Source organism: Melanotaenia boesemani, chromosome 6, assembly GCF_017639745.1.
Source record: "Melanotaenia boesemani isolate fMelBoe1 chromosome 6, fMelBoe1.pri, whole genome shotgun sequence".
NCBI lineage: Eukaryota > Metazoa > Chordata > Actinopteri > Atheriniformes > Melanotaeniidae > Melanotaenia > Melanotaenia boesemani.
Window position 1 is genome coordinate 37,938,042 of NC_055687.1, and position 8,084 is coordinate 37,946,125.

The following is an 8,084-nucleotide window of genomic DNA, read 5'->3' on the forward strand; positions in this document are numbered from 1 at the left end:
TGAATCTTCACACCCACTCCTTATCATCTTCTGCTACCTGCTTCCTAACCCCTGTCTCGTGTGTCCACAGACATCTGATCGGAGAGAGAGACCGGATTGCACATTCATGATATTCACTGTGAACAATAAAGACCTTATATCTATCCCTGGGATTCTGAGTTTCACTGAGTCCAATCACCTGAGTTATGACATTAGCCTCTTTCCGACTGTAGGAACCTTTTGTAGTTCCTATCACCTCTTGAGGAACCAGGTCGTTTTTTGGCACATTCGGACATATAGGAACTAGGGGTAAAAGCCCTCAGTTCCTAGAGTGTTTTTGGGGTTCTTTAGGAACCTTCATGACGTAGGTGTTTGGTGCATCTTGTGCCCTCGCCATATTTAAAACAAACCACGGTTGCAGCTACAGACGACAACAACAGAGCATGAAATAAATGTACCGACGAGGAGGACAAAGCTCTTCTGACCGTCTACGCCACAGAGGATATTCAAGATGTTTTAAAGGTTCGCAGCGAAATATAAAAATCAGTTCTCAGTTAGAGAACGCGGGAATCATAACGCGAAGCAGTGCATGGAGAAAACTCACAAGACCACAAATAAATTAAGGACCAAGACTGGAGTAGGACGAACCAACAAACCAGTAAACGATTCGACACCTTGGACCACCGACCTGCATACTCAGGCAACGCCGCAGCAAATGACCCCTGTGTGCAGCTTCTGGAGGCGGGGCTTCTGGAGGCGGGGCTTCTGGAGGCGGGGCTTCTGGAGGCGATCATCCACAGTAACAAAAAAAAACGCATCTTCAGAGGAGTTTGAAGGTTAGTAAACAGGACAAGGAGCGTCAAAGCTTCTGTATAGACCTAAGAGTTGTTCTCAGATCCCGCCCAAATAACTGAGCTGATCTACTTCACGTGTTTCCATCTTTTTTTGTATATAATCTGGTTCTGATCCATGTTTACTTCATCAGACGGAGACAAAGCATCCTGGATGTTCCTGCTGCCTCCAGCAGCTGCATCCATCAGGTAAATAAAAGAGCTTTAATGCTCATAAAACTCTCTGCTCTTGATTTAATGGAGAAACAAAGTTAAATGTAAACAGGCTCATATACAGATACTGGTTTCAATGGGAAAAGGGAGCTGATGGAGCCACACAGAACTGATTATAACAGCAGGATCAGTCATTTCAACTGGACTGCCGTCTGAAATATTTATTTATTGTAACCTGCTCAACACAGACAGTAGAAAACCACCTGACACGCATACAATCGCTGCAAGTTTAATAAGTTAAACTTACATGTCGTCTCCTCTGTCTGCGGCGTATCTCCTGCCGCTGGATTCTTCATCTCCTGACTTTCAGGAGCCTTCCAGCCTCGACGTGAGACGCCTGATTTTATCGTCCATCAGTAACATCTCCATCAAGCAGAGCACGAGCAGGCCAGTCTCTTCGTTCTCCATATTAGCTTGGTGGTGTTGTTTTGTGCTCTCATTGTTTTTCGCAGGTTTTGTTGTTGTGTGGCGCTAAAGTCACACGTCACTGTCGCAATGGTCAGTAAATGCAGCATGTAATTTACTTCTATATGTTGTTCTAAATAATCCTTACCATGTTCTAGATCATAATTCAGAATTCATATATATATCTATATATATATTTAGATATATATATAAAATCTCACCAACCGTCTCCACGGTGATAGTTTCTAAAACCAGCAGATGTGACGACTGAAGTTAAACAGCCGAGATTGATGAAGAAACTCTGATAAAACTGATGATCTGGATAAAAACTAGTTTTTCTTTTTATCATTGAAGTGTGAGTGTTTGTCCTACAGCAGCTTCACCCAAAGTAAAACCTGCTGGTAAAACACATCATTGGCTGCTTGTTTTACAGGTTTTTATTCACTTTTTTTACATCAGATGATCACTTTAGTTGTAATAATTAGTTCAATATTTCATAAAATCTAGACCTAAAACAGGTCTCGTCTGAGCCCCCCTTTTTCCTGGTCAGTCCTCCTGGCCCCCCATCAGAACTTTTCTTTTCTTTACCATCTCTCCACATCTCACTGTTATGACAGAGAAATGATGGATGAATGGGGCTTGTCATATATATATATATATATATATATACAGAGAGAGAGATAGATAGATAGATAGATAGATAGATAGATAGATAGATAGATAGATAGATAGATAGATAGATAGATAGATAGATAGATAGATAGATAGATAGATAGATAGATAGATAGATAGATTTTGGGGCTGGGCATGTTAACGCATTAATCGTGCGTTGTTTTTTTTGTTTGTTTGTTTTCTTTTGTTTTTTTGTTGTTTTTTTCTGGTCGCTGGCTTTGACCACCCAAACATGGCGTCCGTGTCTCTCTTCCCTGCTGCAGCGGTGATGATGTAATCAGGAGAGAGCGGGTTTATTAACATGGAGAGACTTTTTCTGTCTTGAACTTAAGAAAGAAGAAGAAGAACTGACGTTTCTCTTTGTCTAAACCTGCAGATTGTTGGATGAGAAACTGCTCCCATAAGACAATGAGAAACCTTTTTTTTTTTTTTTTTTCTAATGAATGCAGTTTTAATTTATGCCAGACAGCAAAGGTGAGACATGTTTTCTGACTTTTACAAACGTGCAGCATAAATCGGGTCTTCTTCTGTCTCTGGTTCGGTGAATCTTGGTCGTAGCGACATGAAACTTCCAGCTGTGGAATCTGTGAGATGTGAGCTTTCAGTAGAGGAGCCGTTTGTTCGTGTTCATGGGGAAACATCATCTGTGTTTACATGTTTTTCAGACTTTGTGTACCTGGTCTTTTAACTATTGTTGTCTTAACTGTTTGGTGGTGATAGAAATGGTTTTACTGAGCTGGTAGCTGAGATTCTGGACTTTCTGTGGATACCACACATGTTTATAGTTACATCTACAGACCTGACGCTACACCCGGAAACCAGATGTTAACCCTTAACTCCCGGTAGCGGAGGCTGCAGGTGCAGAGGTGAAGCTAAACAGTCAAGCTAAGAATGAAAGTTTAGAGAATTTATATCCAGAAATGTGGATAATGAAGCAGTGAAGGTGCATGGATGGAAGTTATTGTGCATATTGTGAATATTTCTCTCTCCTCACCATCTAGAAGCTGTGAGATTCTCATCCTGCTTTCTGTCTGTTCACCTGATGCTGATATTCATCACATATTGTTCCTTCTGTGTTTAGAAGGAAGCAGCTTCACAGCTTTAAATTCATCCTGCTGACTTTTTACCTTTTAGTTAGTAAATCCTGAACATTTCATCCTTCTTTCTCATAAATATGTGGTTTTATATATGAAGAAATATTTTAACTGTTGCTGTTTAAAGAGAAAACTGCTGCTAAACCTGTTTGTGTGTTTAGTGCAGGGGTCTGCAGCCTTTCCAATCCAAAGAGCCATTTTTCCCTCAGACAGCTAAATAAAACTCCTTTAGAGACGCTGATGTTACCAGACTTTTCAAAAAGTCAAGTTAATATATATTTTAATAAAGAACCACCATAGGATATTTGTTATTTTTGAAGAACCACATTTTTATTTTCATTTTTTGGTTTTAAAATATAGAAAAACATAAAACCTTTATAAAAAGAAGATAAACAGACTTTGTTCTAATGGATGTAGATATTTGTGGAAAATTATGTAAAGTAAAAGAAAAAAAAAGTCCCTGGTTTCCAATCTAATGCAGCGCTCTCCTCCGTGCCCCACCTCCAGGCCTGGCTCCAGAGGGGGGCCCTGGTGACCCACGTCCAGGCAAGGGAAATCCTGGTTCTTGCTTTGTCATCATCATAGGGGTGATTTGAGCCGCACTTCGTGTGGTCCCTCTCCTAGACACCTGTTTGCCATGGGTGACCCTACCAGGGGCATGAGCCCCCAACAGCATAGCCACTAGGATCGTCAGGTCACACAAACTTCTTCACCACGATAAGGTGGCGGCTCAGGGAGGAGAAAACATATTCATGGAAAAACATTAGTTTTTCTCTGTATTAATTCTGATTGGGAAATTGGGATCCTGGTTCCCAGACACTGAAAGCAGCTTTTAGAGAGCGACTAGGCTGCAACTGCCTCCCTGGTTTATTTTTATTTTATCTTTGTTTGCTTGTTTATTTGTGAGGGACAGAGCGTATTATCAAAAAAAAAAAATGCACGACTGCATACAGCCACAGGGGTTAATTTGATAAGTTCAGGGGTTGGGGCTCTGACTGGGTGGGGGTTGGGGATTCATATATACAGTAAATACGATTTACAAATTACCTGATATGATAGTTTAGCTGCAATTGCAATACTACATGAGGTTAATTCATTTTTAATTGTTTGTTTTTCTTACTGATCTTTCCCTGGTGAACCTTAAATAGCCAAGTGCTAGTGAATGTTTCATGTTATGTATATTATATGCTGTTCCGTGGGATGTTCTGCATCAACATTACCATGTTCTAGATCAGTGGTGTCCAACCTTTTTGAAACCAAAGCTGCCAGCACGTGGAAATCTACTTCTGGCTTTGGAGGAGGCAGCTAGTTACTGGTAGTCAGGGCAGTATAAGGTGGTTGCAAGCCTTGAGGCCCATTTATGCTCCCTTATGTATGTAAATAGCGACATTTGTTTCAAACGTTGTCGCAGTCTTCACACTTCCATGTGTGTTTTGTGTTGCCATGGTTGTTAAGTCAGTTCAGGATAATGGGCTCGACACACTGGAGGCGACCATCCACAGCGACGGCAGCAGAGCCGTGCATCGTGCTCTAAGATCGCTTTTCTCCAAGAAATTTCATTGGTTATGATACTGGTGGGGATTTTGACATTTTCAGACCAGTCCCTGACGTGACAAAGTTTGACGGATGGAGAGTCTGAAGATTTTGCACAAATTGACAGAAATCTTGCCATTTACTATATGAAAGACAACTTTATCCAAGTTTACAAAATAGGAAACAGCATCATGAATATCATCATTTGATGGACCTCAAGGCTGGTCAAGATAAATCCAGAACCTACGTTCGGACTAATTTACTCTGGCGCCATGCGGCTGCCTTTTATTCAGCTAAAATTATCCATTCTTCTATGTTCAAAGTGTTTGCAGACTAGCCTGCTCTCATTGGTCAGTCCATGAAGCCCCTTGCTAGTTGGCTGTAGTGCCAGGCGACAGCAACAAAAGTTTAACATTTTTCTATTATCTTGTGTCGCATTGCAAGCCCCGTGTGCACGTTTACATGAACGAGCGCAACATTTCACATGCACGAATGTCACTTGGCTGGAGGAAGGCAGCGATTTTCGCCTCAATACGCAGGTTCCATAGAAAATGATGGAGAAGGAGCGACGTCGCCTCCCGTGTGTCCAGCCCATAAGTCAGGAGAGCTAAGCTACATGCATAACCGACGCAGATGAAGGAGGAAACTGTCCGTCCGTCTGCATATCCATCTTCTGTGTCCAGCATAAATGGGCCTTAAGACAGATTACAAGGTGAATATCTGTCACTGTAAATCTGCACTTCCACCTGAAATAAGCTTTTTATAATTTGTTAAAATTAAGACTGTGGGCTGTAATGCACACAGGTTTCGCAGGTCACAGCATTGCAGCCGACTGGAAAACTGTTGCAGTTTGCTTTTGAATTTATTCACTAAACTAAACACGTCGATCACATGTTTATCCTAAACCTGGAGCTCAAAATTCAAATCATTCAGCATGTCAGTGTTAGGGTTCTATTATGGTTCCTGGGTTTTTGTGTGTTTCTTGGTTTATTAGATTCTGATTATGGTTTGGGTTTCTGGGTTTTTGTCATGTCGAGTTCTGTTTTCCTGTTTTCCCTCATGTGCTCTGCTTTCTGTTCCTAGCTCTTTACTCCACCTGGTTTGATTCCTTGTTCACGTCACCTGCGCCTAATTACTCCCTCTGTCTATAAATCCCGATGGTTTTCAGTTTTGCCTTGTCAGATCCTTGTGTGTGTGTGGTTCATGCACCTGTACTGTGTGTTTCCGGCTCTTGAGTTCGAGTAAATAAACTCATTTACCTGCACCGACCTGTCTCCTGCCTTGACTGCCTGCAAGTGGGTCCGACAACACACGCGTAACAGAAGGATATGACCAGAACCGGACCCAGCAGGCAGAATGAGCTGGCCATATAAGGACCTCTCAGAGCGCGACCATTTGGAGGACTGTTTATTCCTGGCCAAGGACTCCTACCTCAGTAGTCTGGCGGGGCCTTATCCACCCCTTGTACAGGTGACAACCGCTACCAGATTGGTAAATTTGTAGACTGAGTACCTCACCTTTCCTGGAGCAGCTGACCTAGGGTTAGAGTCCACTGTTCGAAAGGCGAGGGCTGAACTCCGTCTGCTGGCTCCGCGCTTCACGTCTCCAGAGTCCCCACCAGCTCCACACTCTACGTCACGGGTGTCACCACCAGCTCTGACGTCCATGTCTCCGGTGTCGCCTCCAGCTCCAGTGCCTCAGCTTGCCACGCCAGCTCCCAGGTCTGCTCCAGCGCTTCATAGCCCCACGCCGGCTCCTAGGTCTGCTCCAGTTCTTCAGCATCCGACGCCAGCTCCAAGGTCCTGCCCAGCACTGCAATGTCCGACGCCAGCTCCGAGGTCCTGCCCAGCTCTTCGGCGTCCCACGCCAGCGCCCAGGTCCTGCCTGTCTCTTCAGATTCCTGTCCCTGAGGGGGTCAACGGTTGTGACGCCTCTCTTCTGGTTCCTGTCTCTGAGGGGGTCCCCGGTTGTGACGCCTCTCTTCTGGTCCCTGTTCCTGAGGGGGTTAACCGTTGTGACGCCTCTCTTCTGGTTCCTGTCCCTGAGGGGGTTAACGGTTGTGACGCCTCTCTTCTGGTCCCTGTCCCTGAGGGGATCCCCGGTTTTGACGCCTCTCTTCTGGTTCCTGTCCCTGAGGGGATCCCCGGTTGTGACGCCTCTCTTCTGGTTCCTGTCCATGAGGGGATACCCGGTTGTGACGCCTCTCTTCTGGTTCATGTCCTTGAGGGGGTCAACAGTTGTGATGCCTTTCTTCTGGTTCCTGTCCCTGAGGGGGTCTCCGGTCAAGACGCTCCTCTCCCTCCTCTGGTCCCTGTTCCTGAGGAGGTCCCTGGTCAGGACGCTCCTCTTCCTCTTCTTCCGGCGCCGAGGAGATCGCTCCTACCTTGCTGCCTGAGGCTGACAATTTGACTATGCTATGTTGTCTGGTTCCAGTGCTCGTCGCATTATGGTGCCTGTTGAGCCCTCCGGAGAGTCAGTCCCAGTCAGTCCGCCTTCCAGCGATCCAGCCTGCTCAGCCTCCAGAGATCCAGCCTCTAGAGATCCAGCCTGCTCAGCCTCCGGAGATCCAGCCTGCCCAGCCTCTGGAGATCCAGCCTGCTCAGCCTCCTGAGATCCAGGATGCGATCCAGCCTGCCTGTCCAGAGCTCCGGTCCAAGCCTGCCCGTCTGCTAGAAACCCTGTTGTCTGCGCGTCCTCCGGGTCGTCCTCCAGAGGTCCGGCCCAAGTCTTCTCGACCTCCAGGTCGACCACCAGAGATTCTGCACCGGTCTGTCTGGCCCCCAGGCCGGCCTCCTGATCTGACCCTGCTGTCTGCTCGGCCTTCGGGTCGCCCCCCTGAACTGACCCTCTTGTCTGCTCGGCCTCCGGGTCGCCCCCCTGAACTCAGTCGTGGGGCCTGTTTTGTTTTGGTCTGCCTGCAAGTGGGTCCGCACCTCCGACAACACACGCGTAACAGTCAGTGAGATCTGTCAGGAACACTCAGTCCAACAGCCACTGGCAGTCCTCAAGCTGCATTTTCTGTCTGATTTGACAGAAAAACTGATTGAACCTCTCCAAACATTTACCATTTTACATCTGTAGCTGCGTTTCCATTTCCCTTAGAAATGTGCAAAACCTAAATATTGCAACAAAAACTAACTGAAACCTGCAGGATAGCGGCCCTTAAAGGCGGGAGTTTGACACCCCTGGTCTAGTATATATGGATGGACGAAGAGATGGAAATCTTTAAATAATTAAAGAGAAAAATGTAATTGACATCTTGATAGCAAACAGCAAAATGCAGAGTTTTAGGACGAATTAGAAATCTCCTTGCTCCTCAAAGTTTTGTGGAAAGAGA

General features: G+C 45.3%; 1 long non-coding RNA gene across 1 annotated transcript; it reads left to right on the forward strand.

The window, feature by feature from the left end:
• The first annotated feature begins 4,730 nt into the window (after positions 1 to 4,730).
• Positions 4,731 to 5,320, forward strand: LOC121641857. Its single transcript, XR_006010806.1, has 3 exons — positions 4,731 to 4,823; positions 4,968 to 4,971; positions 5,080 to 5,320. It is a non-coding gene; the product is annotated as an uncharacterized LOC121641857 (long non-coding RNA).
• Positions 5,321 to 8,084: the final 2,764 nt, after the last annotated feature.